This window comes from Triticum aestivum, chromosome 5B, assembly GCF_018294505.1.
Source record: "Triticum aestivum cultivar Chinese Spring chromosome 5B, IWGSC CS RefSeq v2.1, whole genome shotgun sequence".
NCBI classification, from domain to species: Eukaryota; Viridiplantae; Streptophyta; class Magnoliopsida; order Poales; family Poaceae; genus Triticum; species Triticum aestivum.
This window is the reverse complement of record NC_057807.1, coordinates 249,748,492-249,766,947: the sequence shown is the minus strand read 5'-3', so window position 1 is coordinate 249,766,947 and position 18,456 is coordinate 249,748,492.

Below are 18,456 nucleotides of genomic sequence, written 5' to 3'. Positions count from 1 at the left end.
CACATCACTCGCGGGTACCCTCACAGTCAACCCGACTTCATATTTCTCTCGCGGGTACCCCTCAGGGCCAACCGACTTCATCATGGTTCTGGGGTAAAGTCAAAGTAACTGTGTGTCCATAACATCAAGGGGGGTTCCGAGGAATCACCGTTGATGGATTCCACTCGATGTAACTGTCAAGGTGAAGTTGGAGGAATCACCCTCGAAGGGTTCACACTTGAGGTGTTGCACGACAGAGTCATTATCAGGAGTGGTGAAGGAGGAATTACCCTCCGTAGACCACGACCGACTAGCTATGCTACACATATCTCATCAGAAGTGCTATACGAGGTATCAACCTCGGCACACGATAGTAACTCTGTAGAGTCATACAACTAAGGGGGTCTGAGTTGATGTGTCAGGCTCGGGACATCGATCACGTTGATCAAGTCATTGGTGATAAGGCAGGGGCAATAGGGACAAGGTGTCCAGGGTCACTGATGGATCACTAACCAACCTATACTAAACATATAGGATAAGTAGGTAAGGTAACAATAGCAGGTTACAAACTCAGGCTATGCATCAGAATAGGATCAATCAAATACAGTAGCATATTCTAATGCAAGCGTGAGAGAGAAGGAAATGGGCGATATAGGAATGATCAAGGTGGTTTTGCTTGCCTAGAAGCTCTGTTGTAAGGGGCTGAACGTCAGGGGTGTAGTCGTACTTGGGAGCAGCGTCAGTCTCGGGGTCTACCGGAGAGAAGAGGGGGAAGAAACAATAGATATAGAGCAAACAAATGCATCATGATGCATGACATGGCAATATGTAGTGATAGGGATGCCCTAACTGAAGGAAATATGCCCTAGAGGCAATAATAAAGTTGTTATTTTATATTTCCTCATATCATGATAAATGTCTATTATTCATGCTAGAATTGTATTAACCGGAAACTTGATACATGTGTGGATACATAGACAAAACACCGTGTCCCTAGTATGGCTCTACTTGACTATCTCGTTAATCAAAGATGGCTAAGTTTCCTAACCATAGACATGTATTGTCATTTGATGAACGGGATCACATCATTAGGAGAATGATGTGATGGACAAGACCCATTCGTTAGCTTAGCATAATGATAGTTCAGTTTTATTGCTACTGCTTTCTTCATGTCAAATGCATATTCCTGCGACTATGAGATTATGCAACTCCCGGATACCAGAGGAATGCCTTATGTGCTATTAAACATCACAACGTAACTGGGTGATTATAAAGATGCTCTACAGGTATCTCCGAAGGTGTTTGTTGGGTTGGCATAGATCGAGATTAGGATTTGTCACTCTGAGTATCGGAGAGGTATCTCTGGGCTCTCTCAGTAATGCACATCATAAGAAGCCTTGCAAGCAATGTGACTAATGAGTTAGTTGTGGGATGATGCATTACGGAACGAGTAAAGAGACTTGCCGTAACGAGGTTGAACTAGGTATGAAGATACCAATGATCGAATGTCGGGCAAGTAACTTACCGATGACAAAGGGAATAACGTATGTTGTCATAACGGTTCGACCGATAAAGATCTTCGTAGAATAGGGATATGTGGGAACCAATATGAGCATCGAGGTTCCTCTATTGTTTATTGACCAGAGAGGAGTCTCGGTCATGTCTACACAGTTCTCGAACCCGTAGGGTCCGCACGCTTAACATTCGATGATGATTTGTATTATATGAGTTATGTGATTTGGTAACCAGATGTTTTTCAGAGTCCTGGATGAGATCACGGACATGACGAGGAGTCTCAAAATGGTCGAGAGGTAAAGATTGATATATAGGACGATAGTATTCGGACAGTGGAAGTGTTCTGGGAGTACCGGGTACGTATCGGGTCACCGGAAGGGGTTCCGGGCATCCCCCAGGCAACTACATGGGCCTAATGGGCCAAGAGTGGGACAGACCAGCCACTTAGGGGCTGGTCCAATCCATGTAGGCTGATATAGAGGGGGGAAGGAAAGAGGAGAAGAGAAAAAGGAAGGGGAGGGATTCGGCCTCCCCCTTCCTTCTCTCCCCATCCTCCTTCCTTCCCCTTCATGAATTATGGTAGGGGGGCGAATAGGATTAGGGGCCCAAGTAGGATTCCTCCTACTTGGGTGCCCCCTTGGCTGTCCCCTCTCCCTCCCACCTATATATATGAAGGGGTAGGCGCCTAGAACACACAATATTGATTCCTAGCTGTGTGCAGCGCCCCCTCCATAGTTTACGCCTCCGGTCATATTCACATAGTGCTTAGGCGAAGCCCTGCATGGATCACTTCACCATCACTATCACCACACCATCGTGCTGATGCAACTCTCCCTCGACACTTTGTAGGATCAAGAGTTCGAGGGACGTCATCAAGCTGAATGTGTGTAGAACTCGCTGGTGCCGTATGTTTGGTACTTGATCGGTCGGAACGGGAAGAAGTTTGACTACATCAACCTCGTTAACAAACGCTTCCACTTTTGGTCTACGAGGGTATGTGGACACACTCACCCCCTCTCGTTGCTATACATCTCCTAGATAGATCTTGCGTGAGCGTAGGAATTTTGTTGAAATTGCATGCTATGTTTCCCAACAGTGGCATCCGAGCCAGGTCTATGCGTAGATGATATGCACGAGTAGAACACAAAGAGTTGTGGGCGTTGATCGTCATACTGCTTACCACCAATCTCTTATTTTGATTCGACGGTATTGTTGGATGAAGCGGCCCAGACCAACCTTACATGACCACATTCATGAGACCAGTTCCACCGATAGACATACAACTAATTTTGCATAAAGGTGGCTGGCGGGTGTCTGTTTCTCCAACTTTAGTTCAATCGAATTTGACTGCGGCCGGTCCTTGTTGAAGGTTAAAACAGCAAACTTGATAAATCACTGTTGTAGTTTTGCATCGTAGGTAAGAACGGTTCTTGCTAGAAGCCCGTAGGAGCCACGTAAAATTTGCAACAACAAAGTAGAGGATGTCTAACTTGTGTTTGCAGGGCATGTTATGATGTGATATGGTCAAGACATGATGTGATATACGTTGTTGTATGAGATGATCATGTTTTGTAAAAGTTATCGGCAACTAGCAGGAGCCTTATGGTTGTCGCTTTATTGTATGAAATGCAAACGCCATGTAATTGATTTACTTTATCACTAAGCGGTAGCGATAGTTGTAGAAGCAATAGTTGGCGAGACGACCATGATGCTACGATGGAGATCAAGGTGTCGAGCCGGTGACGATGAAGATCATGACGTTGCTTTGGAGATGGAGATCAAAAGCACAAGATGATGATGGCCATATCATGTCACATATTTTGATTGCATGTGATGTTTATCTTTATGCATCTTATTTTGCTTAGTGCGGCGGTAGCATTATAAGATGATCCCTTAACTAAATTTCAAGGTATAAGTGTTCTCCCCGAGTATGCACCGTTGTGAAAGTTCTTCCTGCTGAGACACCATGTGATGATCGGGTGTGATGGACTCTACGTTCACATATAACGGGTGCAAGCCAGTTTTGCACATGCGGAATACTCGGATTAAACTTGACGAGCCTGGCATGTACAGACATGGCCTCGGAACACTGGAGACCAAAAGGTCGAACGTGAATCATATAGTAGATATGATCAACATAGAGATGTTCACCATTGATGACTACTCTATCTCACGTGATGATCGGACATGGTTTAGTTGATATGGATCACATATCATTTAGATGACTTGAGGGATGTCTATCTAAGTGGGAGTTCTTAAGTAATATGATTAATTGAACTTAATTTATCATGAACTTAGTCCTGATAGTATTTGCAAATTATGTTTTAGATCAATAGCTCACGTTATAGCTCCCCTATTTTTGATATGTTCCTAGAGAAAACTAAGTTCAAAGATGATAGTAGCAATGACGCGGACTGGGTCCGTGATCTGAGGATTATCCTCATTGTTGCACAGAAAGAGTTATGCCCTTGACGCACCGCTAGGTGACAAACCTATTGCAGGAGCAGATGCAGACGTTATGAACATTTTGCAAGTCGATATGATGACTACTTGATAGTTTAGTGCACCATGCTTTAAGGCTTAGAACCGGGACATCAAAAACGTTTTGAACGCCACAGAGCATATGAGATGTTCCAAGAGCTAAATTTGGTATTTCAGGCTCATGCCCGTGTTAAGAGGTATGAGGCCTCGGAGGAGAATAGCTCAACCAGTAAGCATGTGCTCAGTATGTCTGAGTACTACAATCGCTTGAATCAAGTGGGAGTTAATCTTCCAGATAAGATAGTGATTGACAGAGTTGTCTAGTCACTATCACCAAGTTACTGGAACTTCGTGATGAACTATAATATGCAAGGGATGACAAAAACGATTCCTCAGCTCTTCATGATGCTGAAATCGACGAAGGTAGAAATCAACAAAGAGCATCAAGTGTTGATGATTGAATAGACCACTAGTTTCAAGAAAAGGGCAAAGGGAAAGAAAGGGAACTTCAAGAAGAATGGCAAGCAAGTTGCCACTCCCGTGAAAAAACCCAAAGTTGGACCCAAGCCTGAAACTGAGTGCTTCTACTGCAAAGGAAATTGTCACTACAAGTGGAACTGCCCCAAACATTTGGGGGATAAGAAGGATGGCAAAGTGAAAAAGGTATATTTGATATACAGGTTATTGATGTGTACCTTACTAGTGTTCGTAGTAACTCCTGGGTTTTTGATACCGGTTTAGTTGCTAAGATTAGTAACTTGAAGCAGGAGTTGCAGAATAAACAAATACTAGTTAAGGGCGAGGTGACAATGTGTGTTGGTATTAATTCCAAGGTTGATACGATCACCATCGTACACTCACTCTATCTTCGGGATTGGTGTTGAACCTTAAATAAATGTTATTTGGTGTTTGCATTGAGCATGAATATGATTGGATCAGGTTTATTGCGATACGGTTATTCATTTAAGACAGAGAATAATTGTTATTCTATTTACATGAATAAAACCTTCTATGGTCATACACCCAATGTTAATGGTTTATTGAATTTCGATTGTAGTGATACACATATTCATAATATTGATGCCAAAAGATGCAAAGTTCATAATGATAGTGCAACATATTTGTGGCACTGCCATTTAGGTCATATTGGTGTAAAGCGCATGAAGAAACTCCATGCTGATGGGATTTTGGAATCACTTGATTATGAATCATTTGATACTTGTGAACCATGCCTCATGGGCAATATGACTAAAACTCCGTTCTCCGGAACAATGGAGTGAGCCAATGACTTATTGGAAATAATACATACCAATGTATGCGGTCAATTGAGTGTTGAGGCACGCGGTAGGTATCATTATTTTCTGACCTTCACAGATGATTTGAGCAGATATGGGTATATCTACTTAATGAAACACAAGTCTGAAACATTTGAAAAGTTCAAAGAATTTCATAGTGAAGTGGAGAATCATCCTAACAAGAAATTAAAGTTTCTACAATCTGATCATGGAGGTGAATATTTGAGTTACGAGTTTGGCCTTCATTTAAAACAATGTGGAATAGTTTCACAACTCACGCCACCTGGAACACCACAGCATAATGGTGTGTCCGAATGCCATAACTGTACTTTATTAGATATGGTGCGACCTATGATCTCTCTTAACTGATTTACCACTATCGTTTTGGGGTTATGCATTAGAGACAGCTGCATTCACGTTAAACAGGGCACCGTCAAAATCCGTTGAGATGACATTGTATGAACTTTGGTTTGGCAATAAACCTAAGATGTCGTTTCTTAAAGTTTGGGGCTGTGATGCTTATGTCAAAAGGCTTTAGACTGATAAGCTCGAACCCAAATCAGAGAAGTGCGTCTTCATAGGATACCCTAAGGAAACAATTGGCTACATCTTCTACCACAGATCTAAAGGCAAGATCTTTGTTGCCAAGAATGGAACCTTTCTAGAGAAGGAGTTTCTCTCGAAAGAAGTGAGTGGGAGGAAAGTAGAACTTGATGAGGTAATTGTACCTTCTCTCAATTTGGAAAGTAGCTCATCCGAGAAATCTATTCCCGTCATACCTACACCAACTAGAGAGAAAGTTAATGATAATGATCATGAAACTTCAGATCAAGTTACTACTAAACCTCAAAGGTTAACCAGAGCACATTCCGCACCAAAGTGATACGGTAATCCTGTTCTGAAAGTCATGTTACTAGACCATCATGAACCTACGAACTATGAAGAAGCGATGATGAGCCCAGATTCCGATAATTGGTTTGAAGCCATGAAATCTGAGATAAGATCCACATATGAGAACAAAGTGTGGACTTTGGTTGACTTGCTCGATGATCGATGAGCCATAGAAAATAAATGGATCTTCAAGAGGAAGACGGGCGATGATGGTAGTGTTACTATCTACAAAGTTCGAATTGTCGCAAAAGGTTTTCGACAAGTTCAAGGTGTTGACTACGATGAGATTTTCTCACTTGTATCGATGCTTAAGTCTATCTGAATCATGTTAGCAATTGCCGCATTTTGTGAAATCTGGCAAATGGATATCAAAACTACATTCCTTAATGGATTTATTAAAAAAAGAGTTGTATATGATGCAACCAGAAGGTTTTATCGATCCTAAAGGTGCTAACAAAATGTGCAAGCTCCAGCGATCATCTATGGACTGGTGCAAGCATCTCGGAGTTGGAATATACGCTTTGATAAGTTGATCAAAGCATATAGTTTTATCAGACTTGCGGTGAAGCCTGTATTTACAAGAAAGTGAGTGGGAGCACTACAACCTTTTTGATAAGTATATGTGAATGACATATTCTTGATCATTAATGATGTAGAATTTTTTGGAAAGCATAAAGGAGAGTTTGAAAGGAGTTTTTCAAAGAAAGACCTCGGTGAAGCTGCTTACATATTGGGCATCAAGATCTATAGAGATAGATCAAGACGCTTGATAAGAGTTTTCAATGAGTACATACCTTGACAAGATTTTGAAGTAGTTCAAAATAGAACAGTCAAAGAAGGAGTTCTTGCATGTGTTGCAAGGTGTAAAGTTGAGTAAGACTCAAAACCCGACCACAACAGAAAATAGAAAGAGAATGAAAGTCATTCCCTATGCCTCAGCCATAGGTTCTATAAAGTATGTTATGTTGTGTACCAGACCTATTGCGTACGTTGTCATGAGTTTGGCAAGGGGGTACTATAGTGATCTAGGAGTAGATCACTGGACAACGGTCAAAGTTATCCTTAGTTACCTAAGAAGACTAAGAAAATATTTCTCGGTTATGGAGGTGATAAAGAGTTCATCGTAAAGAGTTACGTCGATGCAAGCTTTTACACCGATCCGGATGACTCAGAGTCTCAATCTGGATACATATTGAAAGTGGGAGCAATTAGCTACAGTAGATCCATGCAGAGCATTGTAGACATAGAAAAATTGCAAAATACATATGGCTCTGAATATGGCAGAACCATTGACTAAACTTCTCTCACAAGCAAAACATGATCACACCTTAGTACTCTTTGGGAGTTAATCACATAGCAATGTGAACTAGATTATTGACTCTAGTAAACCCTTTGGGTGTTGGTCACATGGCGATGTGAACTATGGGTGTTAATCACATACAGATGTGAACTATTGGTGTTAAATCACATGGCAATGTGAACTAGATTACTGACTCTAGTGCAAGTGGGAGACTGAAGGAAATATGCCCTAGAGGCAATAATAAAGTTGTTATTTTATATTTCCTTATATCATGATAAATGTTTATTATTCATGCTAGAATTTTATTAACCAAAAACTTGATACATGTGTGGATACATAGACAAAAAAACCTTGTCCCCAGTATGCCTCTACTTGACTAGCTCGTTAATAAAAAATGGTTAAGTTTCCTAACCATACACATGTGTTGTCATTTGATGAACGGGATCACATCATTAGGAGAATGATGTGATGGACAAGCCTTATTCGTTAGCTTAGCATAATGATCATTCAGTTTTATTGTCACTGATTTCTTCATGTCAAATACATATTCCTCCGACTATGAGATTATGCAACTCCCGGGTACCAAAGGAATGCCTTGAGTGCTATCAAACGTCACAACGTAACTGGGTGATTATAAAGATGCTCTATAGGTATCTCCAAAGGTGTTTGTTGGGTTGGCATAGATCGAGATTAGGATTTGTCACTCTGAGTATCAGAGAGGTATCTCTGGGCCCTCTCGGTAATGCACATCATAAGAAGCCTTGCAAGCAATGTGACTAATGAGTTAGTTGCGGGATGATGCATTACGGAATGAGTAAGGAGACTTGCCGGTAATGAGATTGAACTAGGTATGAAGATACCGATGATCAAATCTCGGGCAAGTGACATACCGATGATAAAGGGAATAATGTATGTTGTCATAACGGTTTGACCGATAAAGATCTTCGTAGAATTTGTGGGAGCAAATATGATCATCGAGGTTCCGCTATTGGTTATTGACCCGAGAGGTGTCTCGGTCATGTCTACATAGTTCTCGAACCCGTAGAGTCTGCACGCTTAACGTTCGATGACGATTTGTATTATATGAGTTATGTGATTTAGTGACCGAATGTTGTTCAGAGTCCGGTGCGAGGAGTCTCGAAATGGTCGAGAGGTAAAGATTGATATATAGGATGATAGTATTCGGACACCGGAAGTGTTCCGGGGGTACCGGGTACGTATCGGGTCACCGGAAGGGGTTCCGGGCATCCCCCCGGCAACTACATGGGCCTAATGGGCCAAGAGTGGGACAGACATGCCCCTAAGGGGCTGGTATGCCCCATGTAGGCCGAAATAGAGGGGGGTAGGAAAGAGGAGAAGAGAGAAAGGAAGGGGAGGGATTCGGCCTCCCCCTTCCTTCTCTCCTCCCTCCTCCTTCCTTCCCCCTTCGGGAATTATGGTAAGGGGGGCGAATAGGATTAGGGACCCAAGTAGGATTCCTCCTACTTGGGCGCCCCCTTGTCTGTACCCACTCCCTCCTAGCTATATATATGAAGGGGGTGGCGCCTAGAACACACAATATTGATTCCTAGTCATGTGCGGCGCCCCCTCCATAGTTTACGCCTCTGGTTATATTCACGTAGTGCTTAGGCAAAGCCCTGCATGGATGACTTTACCATCACCGTCACCACATCTTCGTGTTGACGTAACTCTCCCTCGACACTTTGCTGGATCAAGAGTTCGAGGGACGTCATCGAGCTAAACGTGTGTAGAACTCGAAGGTGTTGTATGTTCGGTACTTGATCGGTCAAAACGGGAAGAAGTTCGACTACATCAACTGCGTTAACAAACGCTTCCGCTTTCGGTCTACGAGGGTACGTGGACACACTCTCCCCCTCTCGTTGCTATGCATCTCCTAGATAGATCTTGCGTGAGCGTAGGAAATTTTTTGAAATTGCATGCTACGTTTCCCAACACTAACGCAATGCTACACGTTACAGACGAAGCGGGAAACATCTGGGAATGTTTTCCCGGTGTTTGGCAGTTTTCGGACAAATGAATCGGAGGTAAAGGATCCATGTTCATCATATTAGAGGCATGTGACAGATGAATGGATTGCATATTTGGATCCGTCACATTTTTCTGAGCAACTTTGATATATAAATTATTTTCATCCGATTTATAGATTAATTTATATGATTTTTCAAAGTTTTAAATGATATTTTTCAAATTCTGGGTTTATTATTAATTTCGAAAATAATTAAATACCTAATTTACGTTTCTCACCTAGGGCTACTCTAGCTAGAGTGTAATACAGGTGGGGCTAGGTACAGTCGGCAGCACAGTCAGCGATTGACTGAGTCAATAGTGAACAATGAAATGGGCCCGCATATAATTGTCACAAAACCTAATTTAGACTAATGCTCAAACTACAAGGACATGGCCCGTGGGTCAGTGACTGTGGGGTTTAACTTAGTGGGGAGTTAGCCCCTAATTAAATTAGGTCGGCCCCACTGATCAGTGGCACAAGCCGTCAGGGGGGTGGCGCACGCACGCGCAGGCGGTGGCTGGCCACGGTGCGGCCGACACGACGAGCCGGGAGCTGTCAGTGGGCTAAGATGGCAGGCATATGCGGGCGCAGTGGCCGGAGGCAGCGAATCAAGCGCGGTCGGGGCGTGGCAGTTGCAGCAGCTGGCAGCGCCAGCGACAAAGGGCAGCAGCTGCGGTAGCACCAGCAGCTCACCGGGGCGAGCAGGGGCGCGGCGACGCGCGGACGGGGGCCTGACCGGAGCACGGCGAGCGGCGCACCAGTGGGCGCGGCTACTAGCAGCGGACGGAGGCGGGGCTCGGCGAGGCCATAATGCAGGGGAGCGGGCGACTACGATGCGGTGCTCGCGGACGGGCGCGTGCCGGGAAGACAATGAGCGAGGGCGTGGGGCGGGCGCGGCCCAGACGCAGCCAGAGGCCGGGGAAGCACGACCATGGCACGGGCAGGCGAGCCCAAGGCGCACATGGCGCGGGGTGAGCGCGAGCTCACTGGGAGTTCGACGCGGCGGCACGACGATAGCCCACGGCGACTACGACGAGGGATTCAATGGGGAAAAGGGGGGAAAGGGTGAAGGGCCTCACAGTGAGGTCGGGGCGTGGTCGGGGACGTCCAGTGGCGCGGATCCACGACGGTGGAAGTAGCGTCCATCAGTGAGGACAATGGCGTGGGCGAAGGCGGGGTAGCTTCTGGGCCTCGATTCAACGGTGCAAAAGATGCAGACGATATCGACGGAGCTGCTGGATGTCCTCCTAGCCGATGAGGAGCGTGGTGGTCGCAACAACAAAGGGAGCCATGGTGGGCGGAGCTCGGGTGTGCATGCGAGAGAGGAAAGGGGAAGGGAAGGGGAGGAGCGGGGGTTCATCCGCAGGGACAGAGGAGCGCGGGTTGGCTTTGTAGGGCGCGAGGGGGTGGATGGCCGCCACGGCCGGACATCGCCGGCGGATGGGCTCCACGATTCTGAAGGAAATATGCCCCAGAAGCAATAATAAAGTTGTTATTTTATATTTTCTTATTTCATGATAAATGTTTATTATTCATGCTAGAATTGTAGGGGTTGTTTGGTTCATGCCATTGCCAGCCCCGCCAAATCTGGGCAAGCCAAAAAATTGGCGAGCAAATCTGCCATCGATAACTCGCCAACGAATTGGCGTAGGATTGAACAAGAGAAACTGAGGTGGTCTGGGAGCACCAATTTTTGGGTAGCCATCCAAACGGGAAACGAAATCTGGTCAAACGACATATGTTTTGGATGGGCAGCCCAGGGCTCCAATCCAAACAGCCCCGTATTAACCGAAAACTTGATACATGTGTGGATACATAGACAAAATACCGTGTCCTAGTAAGCCTCTACTAGACTAGCTCGTTAATCAAGGATGGTTAAGTTTCCTAACCATAGACATGTGTTGTAATTTGATGAACGGGATCAAATCATTAGGAGAATGATGTGATGGACAAGACCCATTCATTAGCTTACCATTATGATCGTTCAGTTTTATTGCTATTTCTTTCTTCATGTCAAATACATATTCCTTCGATTATGAGATTATGCAACTCCCGGATACCGGAGGAATGCCTTGTGTGCTATCAAACATCACAACATAACTGGGTGATTATAAAGATGCTCTACAGGTATCTCTGAAGGTGTTTGTTGGGTGGCATAGATCGAGATTAGGATTTGTCACTTCGAGTATCACAGAGGTATCTCTGGGCCCTCTCGGTAATACACATCATAAGAAGACTTGCAAGCAAAGTGACTAATGAGTTAGTTGCAGGATGATGTATTGCGGAATGATTAAAGAGACTTGCCGGTAACGAGATTGGACTAGGTATGAAGGTACTGACGATCGAATCTTGGGCAAGTAACATACAGATGACGAAGGGAATAATGTATGTTATCATAACGGTTCGATCGATAAAGATCTTTGTAGAATATGTGGGAGCCAATATGAGCATCCAGGTTCCGCTATTGGTTATTGACCAGAGAGGTGTCTCAGTCATGTCTACATAGTGCTCAAACCCGTAGGGTCCGCATGCTTAACGGTCGATGACGATATTGTGTTATATGAGTTATGTGATTTCGTGACCGAATATTGTTCAGAGTCATGGATGAGATCACGGACATGAAGAGGAGTCTCGAAATGGTCGAGAGGTAAAGATTGATATATAGGATGATAGTATTCGGACGCCGGAATTGTTCCGGAGGGTACCGGGTACATATCGAAGTACCAGAGGGGTTACCGAAACCCCCGGGGAGATGATATGGGCCATATGGGCCTTAAGAAGGGAGCACACCAGCCCACAAGGGGTGCCCCCCCTAGGCATGTGGACGAATTGGAGAAGGAACAAGGGGGGTTCGCCCCCCTTCCTTTCTCTCTTCCCCCTTCCCTTTCTTCTCCGGTAAAATAAGGCAGGGGGCGCCACTTGGGGAAACCCCAAGTAGGATTTGGATCCTACTTCGGGCGCCCCTGGCTGCCTCTCCTCCCCTCCCACCTATATATATGTGGGGATGGGGAGCCTAGAACACACAACATTAATTGTTAGCCTTGTGTGGCGCCCCCTCCATAGTTTACACCCCCGGTCATATTCTCGCGGTGCTTAGGCGAAGCCCTGCGCGGATCACTTCACCATCACTGTCACCACGCTGTTGTGCTGACGGAATGCATCTACTTTCTCGACACCTTGCTGGATCAAGAGGGCGAGGAACGTCATCGAGTTGAACATGTGCAGAACTCGGAGTGTCGTACGTTCGGTACTTGATCGGTCGGAGCTAGAAGAAGTTCGACTACATCAACCGCATTGTCAACTGATTCCGCTTACGGTCTACGAGGGTATGTAGACACACTCTCCCCCTCTCATTGCTATGCATCTCCTAGATAGATCATGTATGAGCGTAGGATTTTTTTTGAAATTTCATGATACATTCCCCAACTGTGGCATCCGAGCCAGGTCTATGTGTTGATGATATGCATGAGTAGAACACAAAGAGTTGTGGGTGGTGATCGTCATACTGCTTACCACCAATGTATTATTTTGATTCGGCCGTATTGTTGGATGAAGTGGCCCAGACCATCCTTACATGACCACGTTCATGAGACCGGTTCCACCGACAGACATGCTACTAGTTTTGCATAAAGGTGGTTGGCGGGTGTCTATTTCTCCTACTTTAGTTGAATCAAATTTGACTGCGCCTGGTCCTTGTTGAAGGTTTAAACAACAAATATGATAAATCACGTTGTGGTTTTTGTGCCCTAGGTGAGAACGATTCTGGTTAGAAGCTCGTAGCAACCACGTAAAACTTGCAACAACAAAGTAGAGGACATCTAACTTGTTTCTGTAGGGCATGTTGTGATGTGATATGGTCAAGAAATGATGTGATATACTTTATTGTATGAGATGATCATGTTTTGTAAAAGTTATCGGCAACCGGAAGGAGCCTTATGGTTATCTCTTTATTGTATGAAATGCAAACGCCATGTAATTGCTTTACTTTATCTCTAAGCGGTAGCGATAGTTGTAGAAGCAATAGTTGGCGAGACGACCACGACGCAACGATGGAGATCAAGGTGTTGAGCCGGTGACAATGGTGATCATGACGATGCTTTGGAGATGGAGATCAAAAGCACAAGATGATGATGGCCATACCATGTCACATATTTTTGATTGCATGTGATGTTTATCTTTATACATCTTATTTTGCTTAGTATGGCGGTAGCATTATAAGATGATCCCTTAACTAAATTTCATGGTATAAGTGTTGTACCTGAGTATGCACCATTGCGACAGTTCGTCGTGGTGTGACACCATGTGATGATTGGGTGTGATAGGCTCTACATTCACATACAACGGGTGCAAGACAGTTTTGCACATGCGGAATACTCGTGTTAAACTTGACAAGCCTAGCATCTACATACATGGCCTCGGAACACTAGAGACTGAGGTCGAACGTGAATCATATAGTAGATATGATCAACATAGAGATGTTCACCATTGATGACTACTCCATCTCATGTGATGATCGGACATGGTTTAGTTGATTTGGATCAAGTATCATTTAAATGACTTGAGGGATGTCTATCTAAGTGGGAGTTCTTAAGTAATTTGATTAATTGAACTTAATTTATCCTGAACTTATTCCTGATAGTATTTGCAAATCTATGTTGTAGATCAATGGCACGTGCTACCGTTCCCCTAAATTTTAATGCGTTCCTAGAGAAAGCTAAGTTGAAAGATGATGGTAGCAACTACACAGATTGGGTCCGTAACTGGAGGATTATCCTCATTGATGCAAAGAAGAGTTATGTCCTTGATGCACCGCTAGGTGAAAAGTCTGCTGCAGGAGCAAATGCTGATGTTTTGAACATCTGGCAAGCTCGATTTGATGACTACTCGATAGTTCAGTTTGCCATGCTTTATGGCTTAGAATCGGGACTTCAAAGACGTTTTGAACATCGTGGGGCATATGAGATGTTCCAAGAGTTGAAGTTAATATTTCAAGCAAATGCCCGAGATGAGAGATATGAAGTCACCAACAAGTTCTATAGCTGCAAGATGGAGGAGAACAGTTTTGTCAGTGAACACATACTCAGAATGTCTGGATATCATAATCACTTGACTCAGCTTGGAGTTAATCTTCCAAATAATAGTGTTATTGACATAGTTCTCCAATCACTGCCACCAAGCTACGAAGGCTTCATGATGAACTATAATATGTAAGGTATGGAGAAAACAATTCCCGAGCTCTTCGCAATGCTCAAAGTTGCAGAGGTAGAAATCAAGAAGGAGCATCAAGCGTTGATGGTTAACAAGACCACTAGCTTTAAGAAAAAGGGCAAGGTAAAGAAAGGGAACTTCAAGAAGAATGGCAAGCAAGTTTTCACTCCCGGGAAGAAGCCCAAAGATGGACCCAAGCCTGAAACTGAGTGCTTCTACTTCAAAGGGACTGGTCACTGGAAGCAGAACTTCCCCAAGTATTTGGCGGATAAGAAGGATGGCAAAGTGAACAAATGTATATTTGATATACATGTTATTGATGTGTACCTTACTAATGCTCGTAGTAGTTCCTGGGTATTTGATACTGGTTCAGTTGCTTATATTTGTAACTCGAAACAGGAGCTACGGATGAAACAAAGATAGGCTGAGGACGAGGTGACAATGCGCGTCGGGAATGGTTCCAAGGTCGATGTGATCGCCGTTGGCACGCTACCTCAACATACACCTTCGGGATTTGTTTTAGACCTGAATAATTATTATTTGGTGCCAGTGTTGAGCATGAACATTATATCTGGATCTTGTTTAGTGCGAGACAGTTATTCGTTTAAATCAGAAAATAATGGTTGTTCTATTTATATGAGTAATATATTTTACGGTCATGCACCCTTGAAGAGTGGTCTATTTCTGTTGAATCTCGATTGTGGTGATACACATATTCATAATATTGATGCCAAAAGATGCAAAGTTGATAATGATAGTGCAACATAATTGTGGCACTGCCGTTTAGGTCATATTGGTGTAAAGCGCATGAAGAAACTCTATGCAGATGAACTTTTGGAATCACTTGATTATGAATCATTTGATACTTGCGAACCATGCCTCATTGGCAAGATGACTAAAACTCCATTCTCCGAAAGCAAGCTAATGACTTATTCGAAATAATACATACCGACGTATGCGGTCTAATGAGTGTTGAGGCACGCGGTGGTTATTGTTATTTTCTAACCTTCACAGATGATTTGAGCAGATATGGGTATATCTACTTAATGAAACACAAGTTTGAAATATTTGAAAAGTTCAAAGAATTTCAGTGAGAAGTGGGGAATCATCGTAACAAGAAAATAAAGTTTCTATGATCTGATCGCGGAGGTGAATATTTGAGTTACGAGTTTGGCCTTCACTAAAAACAATGTGGAATAGTTTCACAATTCACGCCACCTAGAACACCACAGTGTAATGGTATGTCCGAACGTTGTAACTGTACTTTATTAGATATGGTGTGATCTATGATGTCTCTTATCGATTTACCACTATCGTTTTGGGGTTATGCATTAGAGACAGCTGCATTCACATTAAATAGGGCACCATCTAAATCCGTTGAGACGACACCGTATGAACTGTGCTTTGGCAATAAACCTCAGCTTTCGTTTCTTAAAGTTTGGGGTTGCGACACTTATGTCAAAAGGCTTCAGCCTGATAAGCTCGAACCCAAATCGGAGAAGTGTGTCTTCATAGGATACCCTAAGGAAACAATTGGGTACACATTCTACCATAGATCCGAAGGCAAGATCTCTGTTGCCAAGAATGGAACCTTTCTAGAGAAGGAGTTTCTCTCGTAAGAAGTGAGTGGGAGGAAAGTAGAACTTGATGAGGTAATTCTACCTTCTCTCAATTTGGAAAGTAGCTCATCAGAGAAATCCGTTCCCGTGATGCCTACACCGACTTGAGTGGAAGCTAATGATGATGATCATGAAACTTTAGATCAAGTTACTACCTAACCTCATAGGTCAACCAGAACACGATCAACACCATAGTGGTATGGTAATCCTGTTCTGGAAGTCATGTTACTAGACCATTGCGAACCTACGAACTATGAAGAAGCTATGATGAGCCCAGATTTCGATAAATGGCTTGAGGCCATGAAATCTAAGATAGGATCCATGTATGAGAACAAAGTGTGGACTTTGGTGGATTTGCCCGATGATCGGCGACCCATAGAGAATTAATGGATCTTCAAGAAGAAGACTGACACTGATGGTAATGTTATTATCTACAAAGCTCGACTTGTCGCAAAAGGTTTTCGACAAGTTCAAGGAATTGACTACGATGAGACTTTCTCACCAATAGCGATGCTTAAGTCTGTCAGAATCATGTTAGCAATTGCCGCATTTTATGATTATGAAATCTGGCCAATGGACGTCAAAACTGCATTCCTTAATGGATTTCTAAAAGAAGAGTTGTATATGATGCAACTAGAAGGTTTTGTCGATCCTAAAGGTTCTAACAAAGTGTGCAAGCTCCAGCGATCCATCTATGAACTAGTGCAAGCATCTCGGAGTTGGAATATACGCTTTGATGAGGTGATCAAAGCATATGGTTTTATGTAGACTTTCGGAGAAGCATGTATTTACAAGAAAGTGAGTGGAGCTCTATAGCATTTCTAATATTATATGTGGATGACATATTATTGACTAGAAATAATGTAGAATTTCTGGATAGCATAAAAGGATACTTGAATAAAAGTTTTTCAATGAAAGACCTTGGTGAAGCTGCTTATATATTGGGCATCAAGATCTGTAGAGATAGATCAAGACGCTTAATAGGACTTTCACAAAGCACATACCTTGATAAAGTTTTGAAGAAGTTCAGAATGGATCGGTCAAAGAAAGGTTTCTTGCATGTGTTACAAGGTGTGAAATTGAGTCAGATTTAATGCCCGACCATTGCAGAAGATAGAGAGAAAATGAAAGTCATTCCCTATGCCACAGCCATAGGTTCTATCATGTATGCTATGCTATGTATCAGACCTGATGTGTGCCTTGCCATAAGTCTGGCCGGGAGGTACCAAAGTAATCTAGGAATGGATCACTAGACAGTGGTCAAGAATATCCTGAAGTACGTGAAAAGGAACAAGGATATGTTTCTCGTTTATGCAGGTGACAAAGAGCTCATCGTAAATGGTTACGTCGATGCTAGTTTTGACACTGATCCGGATGACTCTAAGTCACAAACCGGATACGTATTTATTTTAAATGGTGGAGCTGTCAGTTCGTGCAGTTCCAAGCAAAGTGTCATGGCGGGATCTACGTGTGAAGCAGAGTACATAGCTGCTTCGGAAGCAGCAAATGAAGGAGTCTAGATGAAGGAGTTCATATCCAATCTAGTTGTAATACCTAGTGCATCGGGTCCAATGAAAATCTTTTGTGACAATACTGGAGCAATTGTCTTAGCGAAGGAATCCAGATTTCACAAAAGAACCAAACACATCAAGAGACGCTTCAACTCCATCCGTGATCAATTCAAGGAGGGAGACATAGAGATTTGCAAAATACACACGGATCTGAATATAGCAGACCCGTTGACTAAGCCTCTTCCACGAGCAAAACATGATCAGCACCAAGACTCCATGGGTGTTAGAATCATTACAATGTAATCTAGATTATTGACTCTAGTGCAAGTCAGAGACTGAAGGAAATATGCCCTAGAGGCAATAATAAAGTTGTTGTTTTATATTTCCAAATTTCACGATAAATGTTTATTATTCATGGTAGAATTGTATTAACGAGAAACTTGATACATGTGTGGATACATAGACAAAATACCGTGTCCCTAGTAAGCCTTTACTAGACTAGCTCGTTAATCAAAGATGGTTAAGTTTCCTAACCATAGACATGTGTTGTCATTTGATGAACGGGATCACATCATTAGGAGAATGATGTGATGGACAAGACCCATTCGTTAGCTTAGCATTATGATCG